Source organism: Oreochromis aureus, linkage group 3, assembly GCF_013358895.1.
Source record: "Oreochromis aureus strain Israel breed Guangdong linkage group 3, ZZ_aureus, whole genome shotgun sequence".
Taxonomy (NCBI): domain Eukaryota; kingdom Metazoa; phylum Chordata; class Actinopteri; order Cichliformes; family Cichlidae; genus Oreochromis; species Oreochromis aureus.
Genome location: NC_052944.1, coordinates 43,140,504 through 43,160,031, shown reverse-complemented (window position 1 = coordinate 43,160,031; position 19,528 = coordinate 43,140,504). Strand labels below are relative to the sequence as shown.

General features: G+C 38.5%; 1 protein-coding gene across 1 annotated transcript in view; it reads left to right on the top strand.

Moving 5' to 3' along the window:
• Positions 1-19,528, top strand: part of LOC116333427 — a 493,334-nt gene that overhangs the window by 72,964 nt on the left and 400,842 nt on the right. The window lies entirely within an intron of this gene.

The following is a 19,528-nucleotide window of genomic DNA, read 5'->3' as shown; positions in this document are numbered from 1 at the left end:
ATAAATCCTAATGTTGAGCTGAATACAAGCTTCACTTTTCTGGCTCTCTGATTGGATGGTGGTGGAATCTTATGTCTTTTTTTGATGCTTCACTTTTGTTCTTGTTTTAAATTCAGTCTGAACTTTGAGCTACATGATCACACCTATGAGACCTGGAGCACAGGATGATCCATCTCCGGTTACAAAATGTTGCCTGCAGGTCACAAATCATCTGTAGAGACAGATTCTGAGTTCAGTAAAAGGAATAAATGTCATGATGGAGGTTGTTCCAGCATTAAGATACAACATCCACAGTTTTACATGTATTACAGTGGAGCAACAGCACAGCATTAACAGTTTCACCAACTGTAACTCCACTAGGCATAAATGCAGTATGCAGTTTTTCCTAAAATAAAATAAAATAAAATAAAATCCATCCAGATATTTCTCCCTCTGTTGTCCAGATGTTGGTGGTACCTAACTAACCTGAGGAGAGAATTCCGGTCAGTACAAACTTCAGCACTTTTAGTTTGATTTTGGAGATGTTTATGGTTCTTTATCAAACACGAATAATATTTTTATTCAAGGCAAGGCAAGTTTATTTATAGACCACAATTCAAGAGCAAGGTGATTCAAAGTGATTGAAAAAACAAATAAAAAGCATGGTTTAAAATGAAAAACGAAAGAAAGGAACAGTAGATAAAATCAGTAGTTAAAATGTAAGTTTTGAAATGTAAGCTTTAAAGTAAAACAGTGTGCATTTGGTGTTTTATTCAAATGCAGCTGAGAACAGGTGAGTCTTCAACCTGGATTTAAATAAACTGTTTCAGCTGATCTGAGGCTAATTTGTACTGATACATAATGCAGCACATAATACAAAGATAATTCTGGCTGTCATGAACCCATTCAATAGCAAACAGCTTTGATTTTATTTTATTTTTTTGTTAAAACAAGTTATAAAAACAGATTATCTGTCAACACGCTGATCAGTTAGATAATGTCAGCTGTCAAGTAGCAGCTCTGATTCACTCCAACACCTTATGAGAGTCTGCAGGTTCTTACAGAGTATTATCATTATGTCTGATTGGTATCCTACCAGTAGTCCACATTTTATGTCAGACAGTGGTATGAAATGTGCTCCTGGAGAGGTGCATGTGTTCAGTCTTTTTCCTTCCACATTTATTTCATATATAACTTAAAGCAGACAGCTCCTACAGGTCTGGCAGGAAACCTCTGGCATCAGTCATTCACACACAAGGTGACCTTTGGCATCTGTGCTGTGACTCGGTTTTAGGGGCTTCCACACAGGAAGTGATCAGATGCGATGTGAGATGACTGAAACTTCAGAGACTTGAAGCAGTGGCAGCACAAAGGAGACAGGTACCAAGTTAAAGTTTGAGACAGACAGCTGAACGGTCACCATGGGGATGCTAAATGCTGTTAAAGGACCTGTGGGAACATGTGAAGTACATCAGTGTGTGTCCTGTGCAAACAGAGACTGGACTGATCATCACAGCACCAGCTGTTAACTCCAGATGTTGTTCGATGAGTAAGATCACTTTAATTAATCGCTTTATTAAGCTTTTGTTCTGCTAATGAACATTACCTTACTGTAAATACTTTATTTTTATTCACTTTGTAAATATATGTGCTGTGATTTCATAAAAGTTCAAAGTTCAAATAAAAATAAAGTGAATAATTTGTGTTGATATAAGTGATGCTGTCACTACTCTGTGTGTAAGACATCAGACAAGCTGTGTGACTGACAGATGCAGAAATGTCCACTGTATCATAGCAAGAAGGCAGAAACATCCTTTTGTTACCATAGCGATGTGCTAAGCTGTGGGACTCAGAGGGTCCCAAACACAAAAACCTGCTCTGGTGGACTCACACTGCAGTCTTCAGGAGACCACTCTCATGTTGTGAGAAATGGCAGATGTTACAAAATATCAGCTTATAGTGAACAAACTGAGTGAACAAACAAAATGAATGAAAACAAAATCATTCAGCTTCCTTTGGTTTGAACTCATTTCTATAATTATAAGTCAGATTGGAGCTTGAGTCTGTATACAAAATGTGTGGAAACAGAAAAAAAATCTCTTTTATGGGAAACTCCTTTGTTTCATAGAAATGATCACACAAAACCATTATAGGAGTTCAGCTTCATGGCAAAGTCAGCACAGAGAGAATTGTTATTGTCTATATAAAACACTTTGAGTGTTTGCTGGTGATGGGTCAAACAATACCCAAGAGTCAATTTGTGCATTCGCGGCTGATTTACTTGATTCCAGCCGTTGTGGAGAGGGCAACTTACTACCGTCAGTATGACACAGAGTCCTTATTCCTGGAGTAAGCAGTGTTTAGCATTATTTGCTACTGTCTCCAAATTAGAGAAAGCTAAGTGCTAAATGCATCGTTATTTACAGAATGTTATTGCTGTCTTCTATAGCCTCTGCTCAGTGGTCAATGGTGGTTGTTTCAGCTCAATCGCGCTGAAGGAAACGTCTGCCGCTGCTTTGGGCTCATCCTTGATGGAACTGCTGTCTTGTATTGTCTCATCTAGCCTTGTTTTGTCAACAGATTCTTTCTGTGATATTGTTTATACTTGCACCGACATAACCGGGCTGGAGTGATCCTTTGCCTGTGCATTTTGCTGGTTGTTTATAGTGATATTTGCACCTGCCCATCTGACTTGCTCCAGTCGTCACAGAAAGCCATACAGGATTCCTTTTTGGGGGTGTGCTAGGATCAACTATCACAGGTACAGGCCACAGTTCAGTCGTGTGGTGCAATTTACTAGGCCTGTGTATTTCCATTCTGTTTTGAGAGAGAGTGTGTGTGTGTGTGTGTGTGTGTGTGTGTGTGTGTGTGTGTGTGTGAGAGAGAGTGTGTTTTCTATATTTAAATGTTGAAATATATTGTGGCTTGACTGTGCACAATGAGCCTGGTGTTTTTCACTTATTTCAAGGTGAAATATCTTGTATCAAGTAAAGAAATCTGCCAATGAAACAAGTGGGAATTTTCTAGCTTTTCTCAAGTTTCAAGATTCACTGTCTTGAAACAAGATCCTATATCTTACTCGAATTTTGCTTAGCTGATTTTGTGTTATTTTAAGTGTAACAGATAATTCTGACTAGAAATAAGACAAATATACTTGGTAAGACTGAGTTTTTGCAGTGTTGAAACAAGGAGTTTTATTAGGTACAGTAAACTCAGGAAAGCTCTATGATAAAATTAAAGATTCTTTTTTTTTCTGATTTCTGTTCCCCTTTGATCATAAAGCAGCATCAGCGGTATTCACAAAGTTACATTTAATATGAAACTGTGTTAATTCACAATCACAGCATCAAAGATGTTTCATGATGAAATACTGCATACAGGCAGATTGATGTTGATGTATATGTTTGTACACATATACATTGTATAATCACAACACTATCCTCTTTGGATGTTTTGGGTGTGGCTGAACAATTTGAAGGAAGTGAAAAAAGGGGAACAGCTCACTTAACATCTTACTGATCTAATGGAGCACAGACGGAGCGAAGTATCATACGCTGTTCTTCTAGTTTAACAACTTTTCTATCAGGATCAAAACCAAAATGAAAATCCTCCATGTTCTCTTCTTTTTCTTGTCAGGTTACTGATTACCTCATTATCTATTTCATGCTGCTCTTTATTTATTTTTGTCATTTTAAAGTAACTTTATTAAATACACATATTTGAATTTGACATTCATTTTTGTTATCATTATATGACAGATCCAACTATGCTCGTCACGGCAACACACAATATCTGGTTGTCAGCTGAAGGAGGAAATTCTTCGCTTAGCTGCAACTTACCTTTGTCTGGAAGCACAAAGTTCTTCTGTAAGGAAAAATGGTAAATGGTAAATGGACTGGTTCTTATATAACACTTTTCTACTCTTCTGAGCACTCAAAGGCTTTATACAACTTGTGCATTCACCCATTCGCACAAGCACATTTTTCCTAGGTGCTTTCTAACTGACATTCACACACATTCATACTCCGATGGATGCATCGGAGAGCAATTTGGGGTTAGTATCTTGCCCAAGGATATTTGGCATGCAGACTAGGGGAAGCCAGGAATCGAACCACCAACCATGTGTGCGAGCAGAAAATATCATCATTAAAACAGATGGAAGCACAGCTCAGAGTGGGAGATACAGAATTAATTATGAAGATGGATCTTCAGGTAAAGGAATTCTGTCTGTGTCCATCACACACATGATCAAGTCTGACTCAGGAATGTACAGGTGTGCTTTTGGAAAATCTTCTGTTCCAGAATCATACTATGACTTTGAGGTCAGAGTTTCAAATGGTGAGTTTGTACTAAAAGTCACTTCAGCCAAAGTGTAGAGGCTGTGTGTGTTTCTGTGCATGTGTTTTAGCCTAAGTACTTGGACCTTCAAGCATCACATTATCAGATGTGTCTTGGTTTTAACAGCAAAAGTTATCATCTCTGGTCAAGAATAAAAGAGAAGAAGAAGTTTCCTCTGTTTGCCAAAATTGAATATTGGCTAACCATTTTATATTATGGGAAAATTAAATTATATCAGATGAAAGGTCACCCCTCTGTACTCCAAAATTTTCATTATGTGAATGTAAAATGTTGAATGGCTTCAATACATATGCTAATGTTATTGTAGAGTAGTAACTGATCCTGCAGGGGGTCTGGTCTGTGTTTTTGAGAGTTTCACTGATTTTACATACAAATCAGAACATCAATAATCATGCTTACAGGAAATGTGACACAACAGTTTACAGGAAGCACAGACTAATTAATGTTCTTCTATTTCACAGATCTGGATAAAAACTCTGGTTTTACTCGCACAGAAACTGAGGGAGAAACATTCAAATTAGGATGTGCCTATACTGCGGACGGACAGAAGAAGATCTTTTGTAAGAATGAGTGTAAGAATGAAGGGGAGATCCTCATTGACACAACTAATAACAAAGCTGAGAGTGGAAGATACAGCACTGAATACAGACCAGGCTCTACACCTGGACTGTATGCAACCATCACACAGTTGATCAAGTCAGACACAGGACGGTACAGGTGTGTTTATGGAAACCCTCTGTCTCCAGATTCATACTACAGTGAAAGTCTTCTTGTCAGTGATGGTAAGTTTCTTTTCAAAATAGTGAAAACTTTTATTCATATTCTATGTGCCTTAAAATACCACTACTACTACTACTACTACTACTACTACTACTACTACTAATAATAATAATAATAATAGACAATCACAACTCAGAAAACACAATCCAAAGAACAATAAATAAAAACATGAAACTTGCTGGTATATCATACCTTTCTAACGTCAAACAAAAAAACTGTCATGTCATTATATACACATGTCATTAGGGATGGGTATCGAAAACCGGTTCTTGTTGAGAACCGGTTCCCACTGTTTCAATTCCTTGGAATCGTTTGCCATTTTTGCAAACGATTCCCTTATCGATTCCAGTCGCCCCGAATGACGTCACCACGTTGCGGAGCGTCGGAGCGTACCTGGCAGGAAACACGGCGCCTAAGCGGCTCAAACGCTTAAAAGTTTGTTTATACTTTACGAGAACGGATGACAACAGGGCAACTTGCAATACTTGCAAAGTAGATATTTCATTAAGGGAGGAAACACTACGAAGATGCAAAAGCATTTGCTCACAAAACACACGATAACCTTAAATGAATGTCTTTAATTCCGCTCCGGACTCATGAATCTCAACCCAGCAGCAGCAGCGGTAACGTTTGCACGTCATCTCCCGTTAATGCGGCAGGTAAATAATCAACTAACAGTGCATATTATGTTAGCGCGATCTGCTTTATTACAAAACCTGCCATTGTGCATTTAGGTGACCATGATGAGACAGACAGAAAGAGTCTGGCTGGCGCTCGCTGGCAGTTGTCGCTGCAGTCCACCGGTAGCGTCTCTTTTCAGGCCCGAATGTCACCGAGCAGTGACTAGTTTGTGGTCAAAACCTTGCAGCCATTTGCCACAGCAGATGGTAAGTGAATGTGTTTAATTGTAGGCAGGGACATTACTGGATATTCTTGTGTAATTGCTACAGAATAATTTATGTTATACTTTGTTATTGCTACAGAAGAATATTTATTTTATTATTTTACGTTTACAATTTTCCCCGGGGACCCTGTGACACCCCGTTGAAGAGCCGTAGGCTGTGGATCTCTTAAGATCTCACTGTTGGGTTTGTAAGGCCATGTTACTCCTAAATTTCTATCTTGTTGAAAGAGAAGATATAAAACAGTTCTAAGCTAATTGACCTTAGTGTTCTCCTTTTTTAAAACAAGAATCGATAAGAGAATCGATAAAGAATCGAATCGTTAAACAGAATCGAAAATGGAATCACAATCGTTAAAATCTTATCAATACCCATCCCTACATGTCATGTGTATACAAATGATGGCAGAGCTATGATTGAGATGATTCCATCAACCATTTTCCCACAAGATGATTATTTATACTGATGCACAGCTGCACTTTAACTACAGGCAACGTGACAACGTATTTATTGTGCTTTATATGAGATTTACAGTGTTTACAGTTTTTACAGTTTACAGTTTTAATGAGGTTGAGACTGAACTCGACCTTGTGGGAAGGTTTCATTATGCTATTAAGATAATGTCTTTTGTCTTTGAAAAATGTTTATATTTACCAGTATGATAGTATTTTTATTATGGTGTATTTGTCTGTTTCATTATCAGTGTTGGGACTAACACGTTATTAAGTAAGGCGTTACAATAACTACATTATTATTGTGGTAACGAGCACGGTAACTAGTTATTATGCCAAAATCAGGAACGCGATAATCCTTACTGGGATTTAGATAGGCTCGTTATTTGTTACTTCGTGTGGTGGATATCGCGGAGCTTCCACAGATTCAGTAACATTAGCAAGTGGTGGAGACCAGCAGGTGGATGAGGGAAAGGGGATGCAGGAAGAGCAGAGACCCGAGGCGGTCGCCGGTCTGAGTGTCAGGTGAACTGAACTTCAGGTAAGAAGTTATGACCTGAAGTCTATCTGGGTCAGATATAAACCAAGTTTTGGTGGAGTTTATTTTTGTTATGCTGACATTTTCATCTCAGGTTTTAAGTGTTTATTTTTCTTTTCTTTTCAGTTATCTGTCGGGTATAAAAACTGGGATCCAACCTCCAAACATGAGGAGTACAAAAGCAGGAAAAAAATCTACTCTGCATTACAAAAGATCAAAATGTAAAAAGAGCAAAAATGTAATTTTGTTCCTCTAATTAAAAAAAAGAATAAAAATGAAATGATGGTGGAAAACCATCATTTGTTTTTGTTTTTTTTCTTAACTTTTTGTCTGCTAGGTGTAAAATCTCAAACCCATAAACATAATTTGTTCTTGATTCTTGAGTGGAATAAACTAATGTATTTGTATTTTGTTAACATATTTCATGATGTGCGGATGATGTGCAATGTGCTATTAAAAAAGAAACAAATAAAAACTGATGGACCTTCACATGTGGAGGACTAAACAGGCAAACAAAATAGCTGAAACTCAGCAGATCATCACTCTCTTTATACATAACATCCATATACATGATACTGATCAATTACTACTGCACAAACATACATTTACTTCATTAAGTTTCGGTTAAGATACCTGACATGGGGGGGCGCCATGGAGCCGTGGACCAAGATGCCAGCTTAAAGTGGTTGCTCCGTGTAACCTGCATTAAAAACCCAGAACAACCCAAAACTAGAAACTTAATTGCTATTGGAAAATGTCAAAATCGACTAATCTCAAGGACTGTGATATTCTTTACTTTAACTGATCAAACACACACATCCACATGTGCAATAACATTAAGTGCAATAATCTTTTCTGGCATCGTTGTATTTTTAGTCAGTTGTATATAGCATTTGTTTTCTATTTTTATCTTATTGTATATTTTATTCTATTCTATTCTACTGTATATAGTATTTTATTTTATTCTATTCTGTACAGTTGTGTACTGTATTTATTCTTATTTTATTCTGATTTTTGCTTCATAACTTTTGCACTGTCCACCTCATGCTGTGACAAAACAAATTTCCCATGTGTGGGACTAATAAAGGTTATCTTATCTTATCTTATCTTATCTTATCTTATCTTATCTTATCTTATTCTCACCTGAAAACGCGGTTCCCAAAAAGCAGTTAAAACCGATATTCTGGTAACGCCTGAAAACAGCGAGGGAGCTGCTAGCGCTAGTAGCATGGATGATCTTAGCATGGTGTTAGCTGAACTTAGGTCATTGCGCTCCGAGTTTAGTGGATTCGGAACTAAACTGGACAGCATAGATAACCGTATGGGCGAAATGACGAAGTCAGTTGCTTCTTTGGAAACAAACATGACGGAGGTAAAGCAAAATGTTGCTGCAAATGCTACATGACTGGAGGAAGCTGAAAACAGAATAATGTCGGCAGAGGAGCTCCTGGGAAAGAGTGTGGCCGATCTCAGCAATGCCATGAAGCAGATATCCTACCTGGAGGCAAAAACCGACGAGCTGGAGAACCAGGGCCGAAGGAAGAACCTGCGGCTGTTTGGCCTCCGGGAGGGCGCCGAGGGTCAGCGACCACTGCTGGAGTTTGTAAGGGAGATGTTACCGCGCTGGCTTGAGACCGACAGATCGTTCATTATTGAGAGGGCTCACCGCACCCTAGCACCTCCAAAGCCAAACCTACACAGAGCTGTCCTTATCCGATTCCTGAACTTCCAAGATCGGGAGTTTGTTTTCCGCTCCACAAAACATAGTAACATCGAGCACGACGGAAACAAACTCTGTTTTGCCCAGGATTACTCAGCTGAGACCATCCGGCAGCGAACCGAGTTCAACGCGATCAGAAAAGTGTTCGCCGACAAAGGAATGTTCTGCGGTTTTCAGTATAATCCATGCAAGATGAGGATCCTCCACGATGGGAAGATACGCCTGTTTTCATCTCCAAAGGAGGCCAAGGATTTCCACCGTAGACACACTGGAAAGGACTAACTGTAGCGGTGAGCGTTTCACTCCCTGAACTGCAGAATCAGCTACTCATAACTAATAGACAAGCTGTAAAATCTGTATTTTCGTTCAATTATAATATTTGGCTTTTTGCTACTCATTGACTTGCCATGTTATTGGACACAGGAAGTTTTTTTGTTTTCCCCTCGTCTAGAGCTTGAAATTTTTCCATTACGTTTTAATAACGCTACTACAGATGTAATTTTTTGTTTGTTTGTTTTTTGTTGTTTTTCCTTTTTCTCTCTTTCTCCCTCTTGAACACAACAATGTTACCTACTTTGGTTGAACTTTTATCCTTTCAAGAGGGATTCTGTAAGCCACAAAAATATTCTAATTTAGTGGCTAGTCTGATATGTTAACACGTATGGGTTTGTTATGTTTATGTTTTTGAATATGGTGTATGCATGGTTGACGGACACCACTGTTGCTTTTGTTGGGTTGGGTTCTTATAGTTCAGCTATTCCCCTTTATAGTGGAATAGCACAGGCCCTAGTTTACCACTCTGAGTAAGGGGGGCTTTAAGTGTTATGGGTCAATGCCAGGTTTTTTTTTTCTCTATTTATTTCTCTATTTTATTTTATTCAAAGTTTACTTGTTACTTTTGTTTACTCAGCATCAGGTGTTGTTATCTTAATGTTACAGAATAAAAACTCCAAGTATGGACCAACTAAACACCCACAATATCTCTGACATAAAAGTCACTAGTTGGAATGTCCGGGGTCTCAGGAAACTAATCAAACTGAAACAGGTTATAAGCAGGATCAAGCAATTGAAATTAAAAATCATTTTTCTTCAAGAAACACATGTGACAGACTGTGAACTAAAGTCTGTGAGGAACAGATGGCCGGGCCAGTTGATCCACGCATCATACAATAACTATGCGAGAGGTGTAATTATTTTGATTCATAGAAGCATACCATTCCAAATGACGAAAATAATAAAAGACCCTGCTGGTAGGTACATAATCACTCAGGGTACCATCCTTTCTATTATTTTAAACTTGGTGAGTATATATGGCCCAAATGAAAATAAGCCCAAATTTTTTGAAGATCTGTTTCTTAATGTATCTGCTTTGCAAGGACTATATATAATTGGAGGAGACTTTAACTGTACTCCCACCTGAGTATAGATATATAGTATCGCTCAACGGGCTCAGATACATATAAAGCACAAACTAGACGACTAATAAATCAAATTATTTTAGTTATCAATTTGGTAGAAGTGTGGAGAGAACAAAATCCTGATAAAATAGAATTCTCCTGTCATTCAAGTATACATAAATCCCACTCACGTATAGATTACTTTCTTGTCTCAAGAGAACTTTTATCAAGGATCAAACAGTGTCAGTATGATAGCATAGTGATCAGTGATCATGCAGCTATCTCACTGAGTATCCATCTAGGAAACTTTATCCATAACCCACCGAACTGGTGGCTTCAAACAAAATGGCTGCAGAATCCAGAATTTGTCAAATTTATAGAGGAGAAAATAGAAAATTACTTTGAGTTAAATACAGATCAAACTTGTGCCTCAGTGAGATGGGAAGGATTCAAAGCATATATTAGAGGTGAAATTAGCTTTACGAGTACAAAGAATAAACAGCAAAGAAAGCGAATGGAAACCCTGGATAAACAGATTAAATCTTTGGAGTTAGACCTTAGTGACGACTCAACAAAACAAAGTGAGTTGCTACGTCTGAGAACTGAATATAATAAATTGTCATCTGAAGCAGCAGCAAAAAGTCTAATGTGGCTAAAGCAATCTTATTATGACCAAGGAGAGAAAGCAGGAAGACTTTTGGCATGGAGAATTAAGAAAATACAGAGTGAAAGAGCAATTAATAGTATAAAGACCTCTTCAGGGAATGTAACAGTAGATCCATTGGAAATTAATGACAGCTTTAGAGAATTTTATGAAAAACTGTATAAATCAGAATGTGCTCAAGCCTCAGAAGAACAGGACATATTCTTAGATCAACTTCAGTTTCAGACGCTAACAGAAAACACAAAACAGGAATTAGACAGACGTCTAACTATTCAAGAGATACCACAGGCTATCAAAAGCATTAACAGTGGTAAAGCACCTGGGCCAAATGGCTTTCCGATTCAATTTTATAAAACTTTCCAAGACAAAGTATTAATTCCACTTTTTAATATGTATGAAGAAGCGTATCAAAATGAAGCTCTCTCTCCCACTCTGAGACAGGCAATGATTACTTTGATACTGAAACCTGGCAAACCCCCTGCAGAGCGTTCATCATTTAGACCAATAAGCCTGATGGGTGTTGACACTAAAATACTTTGTAAAGTTTTGGCAAGAAGATTAGACCCCTATATATCACATTTAGTTCATAATGATCAAAATGGCTTTGTGCCAAAACGTCAAGGGTTTCACAATATAAGAAGGGTTCTAAATATAATTCACGAGAAATTTGATGCTAAAGATACAGCTTTATTATCACTTGATGCTCGTCAAGCTTTTGACAGAATTGAGTGGTCATATTTATTTACTGTTCTCCCAAGATATGGATTTGGAAACAATTTTCTCAAATGGGTTAAACTTTTGTATACAAATCCCAAAGCTAGTGTTTTAACAAATAACATAGTTTCTAACCCTATCACATTGGAGCGTTCCACTCGCCAGGGGTGCCCATTATCCCCAATGCTATTTATCTTAGCTATAGAACCCCTGGCGATGACAATTAGAATGAGAACTGTCATATTCAGTGTCCAGTTAGGAGATCAGGAGCATAGATTGGCTCTGTATGCTGATGACCTGATAGTGTTTCTAACTAGGCTGTCCATTAGTATACCAAAATTAATGCAACAAATGGAGTTATTCAGACAATTCTCTGGCTATAATATAAATGATTCTTAATCCTCAATCCTTTTTCTGAACAAGGATGAAAGGCTAAATCCTATTATACAAACCCCGTTTATTAATGCAAAAGAAGGATTTGTGTATCTTGGAGTTAAAATCACCCCAGACATTGATACCATTGTAGCAACAAACTATGATCCTCTGATTAGTGAAGTGGAGGAATCTCTAAATAAATGGATGACAATGCCCATATCAGTGATTGGCGGTAGAAACATGATTAAAATGAATATATTGCCCAGGTTTTTATATCTCTTCCAGTCACCTCTTCCAGTCACCTCTGCCTCTTCCAAAAGAATTCTTTGATAAACTAAACTGTATCTTTAATAGATTTATTTGGAATAACAAAAAACCTAGACTAAAACTTCGCTTGTTGTACCTGCCATATGAAAGAGGGGGGTTACAACGCCCTAATCTTAGACTGTATTACTGGTCTGCACAACTGCGCTCAGCCATGTTCTACTTTTCCACTGAGGCACCCCCAGCCTGGATACAAATTGAACAAACATCAGTAACAAATCTTCAGTTAAATCTGTATTTATATTCTGCAAGCCTGAAAATAAAAAGAAAAAAAAGACAAATAACCCTTTTTTAAAAAACACAATAGATATTTGGTATAGGGCTCATCAGTATATGGGAGGTAAGTCTTCTATCTCTCGTTTTTCACCTATCTGGGGCAACACATGTTTTAAAGCAGGAAGGCCTGATCGGGGTTTCAAAATTTGGGCAGATAAAGGTGTACAGAAGGTGGCAGATCTTTATAAGGATGGCAACCTTCTTACATTTGATCAGCTATGCCAAATATATAGCATCCCCAAAAAACATTTTTTTAAATATCTACAAGTTAAACATTTCATTATGTCAAAATATAAAATGATTGTATCTGAGCCACCATTATCACACTTGGAGAATGTCATACTTCAAAGGCCAGTGGGTAGAGGTCATATCTCTTTAGTTTATACAGCTCTATTAACACATGATAGGAAATCTGCCACTGACAAGTTGGACGCATGGAGGGCTGACATCCAAGAGGAGATACAGGAGGTGGACTGGGAAACTGCACGTTTCAAAGCCCAAAGACAATCAATTAGTACAAGGATGAAACTTCTCCAATATAAGTGGTTGATTAGAACTTACATAACCCCAGTCAAACTGAATCGCTGGTCGCCTGTCATCCCAGATAGCTGCAGTAAATGTTTAGATGAGAAGGGCACTCTGTTTCAATGTGTATGGAGCTGTCCAAAATTACAACAGTACTGGAAATCAATCACGCAAACTTTATCTAAGATTGTTGGAGTAAATATACCTGTTGAAGCAAAAATGTGTGTGTTGGGTATATACCCAAAGAACTGTGACTTTAGCACCAGACAGCTAAAATTAATTGACTTTGGACTCCTGCAAGCTAGGCGATTAATATCTTTGTATTGGAAGAAAATGGATGTACCCTCCAGTCATATGTGGGTGAAGGAGATGGCATCATGTCTTGTATTGGAACGACTTACTTATATTGTCAGAGGAAAGGGAGTAGATTTTGAAGAAAATGATACTTGGTGCTGAGGGTTTTTTGTTTGTTGGTTTTGTTTTTTGTTTTGTTTGTGTGTGTGTGTGTGTGTGTGTGTGTGTGTGTGTGTGTGGGGGGGGGGTTGTTTTGTTTTGTTGGGGGTTTTTTGTTTCTTTGTTTTTGTTGTTTTTATTTTTCGTTCACGTCTTGCTTTGTTTGTTTTACCCATGCTGTGCATGGGTTTTGTTTTATTTTATTATTATTACTTTTTAAAATTATGATTATTATTGTTTCTTTTAATTTATATTTGTTTATTTTGGGGACTATGTTCTTTAATGTAAATCTCATGTTAACTGTACTATTCTTTGCTTGTTCTGTAATATAAAACTCAATAAACATACTGTTTAAAAAAAAAAAGATACCTCACATGAAATGTATTTGACTCCAATAAACGAATCAGACAGATAAGTGCGACACAGTCACGCCTGATCGTCACAAGTGCATAGAGAGGAAATTGCTTGGTGCCGTCTCCACAGACCTAATGCTGTTTATTTTTAATTTGACAGGTTCACATTAGAGCTCTGAAACTTTAAACTTCTTCATGTGAGCTGTGGGAGGTACCCATTTCAATAGGATGGAACTCTAGGCATACAGTTAAGCGCTGTGGGGAATCTGTTAAAAAAAAAAATCTTAAACCATTCTAAAATACAATCAATATATTTTAACCTTTGTGTACAGCGCTTCATGACTGCCTGTCTACAAAAAGCACTTAATAAATAAACCTTACCTTACCTAAATGCATTGGTGCTGTCAGGGACTAAGCAGTAAGGCAAGTGTGGGGAAATTAATTAATTAATATGTGTGCAGTCAATATAAACATGCGTTTGTTTTCATTCAAAGGCTTTATGGTTTTTCCTATAATACCTGGTGGGCCGGTCTCTAGTCAAAATTCCCAGGCTGATTTTTTGTCCCAGTCCAGCCCTGATGGGGCCTGATTATTTAAAACCTTGTGTGTGGGCAGGATTTTGAATTCAATTCTGGATTTAACAGGAAGCTAATGAAGGGAAGCCAATACACTGTAAAATCTAATTAGTTTCCAGAACTCAAAAAAACTAAGGAAACTCGTTGCCTCAAAAAATTGAGTAAAGCTTAGCTAAAAATGACTAAGTTAGGACAATTTATTTACTTTGAGTACTCTGTACAAGCTCATTTGTTCCCAGAACTCAAAAAAATGGATCAAGTTTACATAAGATGACCAAGTTAGGGCAACTTACTCATTCTGAGTACACTGTACAGCCGTGTTAGTTCCCAGAACTCAAAAAAAAAAAAAAAAAAAAAAAAGTAAACTCGTTGCCTCAAAAAACTATGTAAAGCTTACTTAAGATGACTGTTAGGACAACTTATACATTGCAAGTCTGCAGTATTAACAATAACTTGATATTTCTGACTGTACAATACTAATTGTTTACCTACTGACAAACATTTCAAGTTCAACTAAATGAAAAAACAATTTGTGGTAACCTGAATATGATTAAAAATAATTAACAACACTTTTTGTAATGATGTTAAAATGAGCCCAACTTTTATTTTCAAACACAACAAAGTACAACAGCCAACATACTGGACACTGTTCTGCTGAACAACAAACAATTATATTGCCATCACTGTTATAATCTTACAATGAAACAAAGTCTCAGATGTAATTATTCTGAAAATAAGTTTAGGTCTACCACCAGTTTGTTTTGTACTTACATTACTTATATAATCAAAATAAAATATTTGTTGTTCTGTCACAAGTGCAGTCTCTAATTTAAACAACACATTTGTTTTTCATTCAAACACAGCAGCTGGAATGTTGTAATGTTTTAAGGATGGCTTGTTTCCAGTCCAGGCATTACTGCCTGAATGACTGTCATGGATTGAGGTGATCCAAATGTAGGTGCAGAAGAAAGTCTTTAACTTCCCTTAAGTACAGTGGCAGTGGATGTGGGTTGGAGATGCAATGAGCTTGCAATGTAAGCAGGACAGACGTGGCAGGACCGAACGAGGCAGGACCAGATGATGTGAGGTCCTCAGGCATTGGCCGAGGCAGGTGTCGACATGGAGGCTGCAGGTGGCTGGACAGACTCATCAGAGCCCCTAGCGGAAACAGGTGCTGGCTGGAGACCTCTCCAGAGCACCCAGCTGGTGAGGAAGGATGCTGAACAGACTCTCCAGAGGCCCCAGGATGCTGGACCAGCTCTCTAGCAGAGATAGGAACAGGTGCAGGCACCTGACAAACACTAGTCACTGCCACCTGAGGAACTGGTATGGGTGCAGAGGTCGGCTGTACCTCAGCTGGCGTCACCCTGGGAACTGGAAAGGGGGTTGGGACAGGCAGGACACCCAAGGAGCAGATACGGGTGCAGGAGTAGGCTGGGTTACAGCTATCTACACCCTAGGAGCCTGAATGGGTGCCGAGAAAAGCACAGGCAACAGCTGGGCGTCCGCTGTAAATGGTAAAATGGCCTGTATTTATATAGCGCCTTTATGGTCCCTAAGGACCCCAAAGCGCTTTACATACCCAGTCATTCACCCATTCACGCACACATTCACACACTGGTGATGGCAAGCTACGTTGTAGCCACAGCCACCCTGGGGCGCACTGACAGAGGCGAGGCTGCCGGACACTGGCGCCACCGGGCCCTCTGACCACCACCAGTAGGCAACGGGTGAAGTGTCTTACCCAAGGACACAACGACCGAGACTGTCCGAGCCGGGGCTCGAACCGGTAACCTTCCGATTACAAGGCGAACTCCAAACTCTTGAGCCACCATCGCCCCAGCCAAAGAATAGATATGGGTGCAGGAACAAGTGATGCAGGGCACCGTTATTGGTGCAGGGAAAGGCTTGAGCATAGCTGCTCTGTGAGCAGAAAAACATGGAATATTGAGCTCAGGAACAGTCATAGGAAGAGGAGAGCAATTAGTCTCAAAGGCAGGACAGTCTTTACAATGAACCATACACAGAGTTGCTATGTAAAACAGCAAAGAAACAAAACAGTCCATAGGGAAAGCAGACTGTCACTGTGTGTCCCGTCACCTGCTCTGTGTCCGCTGCTCTGTTGTGTGTGTAGTTGCGGGCAGGCTGGAGGAAAAGAGTTCCGAGCTGCAACATTTTAAATTCCTGAGAGACTGAAGTTTTTGAGTTTGAAAAAGTACTGGATATAAACTTGCAACAAATTCTGCTGCACATAAGTTCACTGGTTATCAGCTATGTTCCATGTTGAAAGTAGTCGCACTGAGTAAACAGATGGATGCTGCAGTTTTCCGGTGACTTTAAAGAGTACTGCATGGAGGTAAACCGTTAGCCTTTGTTAGCCCTATGTTTGTTATCAACTGCCTGGAAGTTCATCTCATTCTGCTTTCAGAAAGCCCTGCATGTCGGTATCACCCACACTTTCACACACAGACTGACATTTTCTTATTCCATTTTCTTTCACATCCTGAGAATTTCTGGACTATACCCCTTGGACAAATTTTATTTGGGACTGTGCATAATAAGCTGCTGTGTAGAATATCCTCCACATGTGATTGATGTGTGAGATCTCCATTTGAATGGAAATTGAATTTGGGGAACCTGTTTTCCATAACAGTTTAGGAGTCAGGTTATTAGGGTGCACGCAACATTGATAACTAACACTTGGCGAAGTCTCTATATTAGTAGTTTTATGTGGTTTTACTTTTCTTTAATTTTTTTTGTAATTTTCTTTTCCACAGTTGTGTAAAGTGCCTTAAACCTGTGGTTGTCAAACTTATGGTTTAGTTCACTAAAGGTTCGTTCGAGTCACATTCCTGTCTCTGTGTCTTATTTAAACACACCTATAGTCAAACCTATTGGCCCATTCATATATTTTTTTCATTAATTCCCCTTACTGTGTTACAATGACTCTTCACCTCTTTCTTGTTGTGGATGTTTTGAAGAGATATATACCATATGCTTGTATCTGTTTTGATGACATATATTACCTAATCATGTATGCTTTTATTCACAGGATATCCACATGGGATATGTACTAAAGTGTTTTAAATAATGGAATTACCATCCTAAGCATCCAACTCACATAAACAGTATAAGACCCATATACTTAGGTCAAGCATTATCTACATTTATATCATAAGCCTGCGGCATCTGTGGCACGAGTACCTGTTGATAAACACTGTTTGCACTGGAATTTAATAAGTACAATAAAATGTAACTTTTGACAGTTTTATGGACTGCAGTGGCAGGTAATGGCATACAGATAGTCGAAAATTGCCAACAGTCATTAAGTTTAAGCTTTTAAACTCACTTGGGCCCTAAAACTGTCAAAAGGAATAAAAAATGATGGACAATAAGGAGAGGTTATGGACTCCTATTAAAGGATGGTCAGATATGTCCCCAACAGCTTTTTCTGTCTGTTACTTTGTCTGTCTCTGCTGTTGGTGCAGTTTTTAAGCACAAACAGCAGAGACATTCACTCCCGCTTATCCTTTTCAGGGTCGCAGGGGGAACTGCAGCCTATCCCAGCTGTCTTAGGGTAAGAGGCAGGGTACAACCTGGACAGGTCACCAGTCTGTCACAGGGCTAACACATAGACACAGACAACCATTTACACTCACATCCACTCCCTCGGTGGCCCTGCCTTGTTTCCTGTCATCAAAGCGTATAACATGGGACAAAACGCAGGTCTCGAGAGGCTGGAAATATTGCCCTTCCAGTCTCAGCATTCCAAAGGCTTGCTGTTGTCTCATCTTTTGACTTGTAAACTCCTTGTCACGATCTGTACTGGCAGACCATGTGGAGGGAGTAAGGGGACCCAAAAGCAGACAACGAGGAAGACTGTGCTAAGGTTTCAGAACAAAAGTGAGCCTTTATTTGACTAGACTATGACTTTGACTATGATCTAAACTAGGATTTTAACTGTGACTATGACTAACTCTGACATAAGCAGAAGATCTGACAACTAACAGTAAGGGTCAAATTGACCCCAAGGATGATAGAAGGGTTAAATAAATTAGGATAATTAATACATCCAGCATCTTGATATTTCCACTGTCTTTAAGGAAGCTGATCTCAGGCATCAAATGTTAATATTCCTCTACATAAAATGTTGATCAAATAAACAAATAATCAGTTTTCTACGTTTACAGGATTCTCTTTGTTCTCATTATGATGGTTAGAAGGCAAAAGTTCTACCAGGACATGATGTAATATGATAGTATGCATGGTGATGTCAGAAAAGGTAAAGCTTTAAACTTGTGGATTTAATAGATTTATTTATTTAATAATGTGATTACAGAAAATAGTGAGACATGATCTGCAACCTTGTCCTCTGACTTACTGGACAGGTTTTCATGTTTTTGTCAATCATTTCAAAAGGATACTTTATCAGACTGTCCTTTTTCTGTCAGAAGATGATGATGTTCACTTTACTGAGGAGAATCATGTTGACCTTACAGACCTGTATGTCTGATATGTATTTATGTTAAACGTTAACTGTGGTTTTTTTAATGGTGGACATTTTTGTTTTTGATTTTTTGATATCTTATGTATCAGCTGCAGTTTTTCCTGCTACCAGTGTTCATAAGTATTTCAATAAGTTGCCTATAATCTGCAGTGTTTTGGGATCTGGACTGCAAACCTTCTACTACAAGCATCAGGCTTTGCAGGATTAACATCACAGGAGAAGCTGAAATTAAAATTCTTCAAATTTGAGGAACCAAGACAGAGAGCAATGGGAAGTGTGGAGAACATAAAAAATAAATAATACAGACTGAACTATTAAAAGACAAAATACAACTCAATAAGTTTAAATGTATTCAAATGACCATGAAGCTTTTGAAGCATTCAAAGTTCCTCTCAAACACACTGACACTGACAGATGTGCAGAGTTCCTGCAGCAAAGCTTTAAATGTGCTCAGAGAAACCAGTGACTGAACACAGTTTACATCGCATCACATGTTCAGGGAGCCACACACATTAAAGCTTCTTTGCCAAACTTGTAGGAGCCATTTTTCCCATTCAGTATTTTTTTTTAAAATAACAGAATAACAACACCTCTGTCACGGTTCTGGGTCAATTTTGACCCATCTTTTTCTGTTT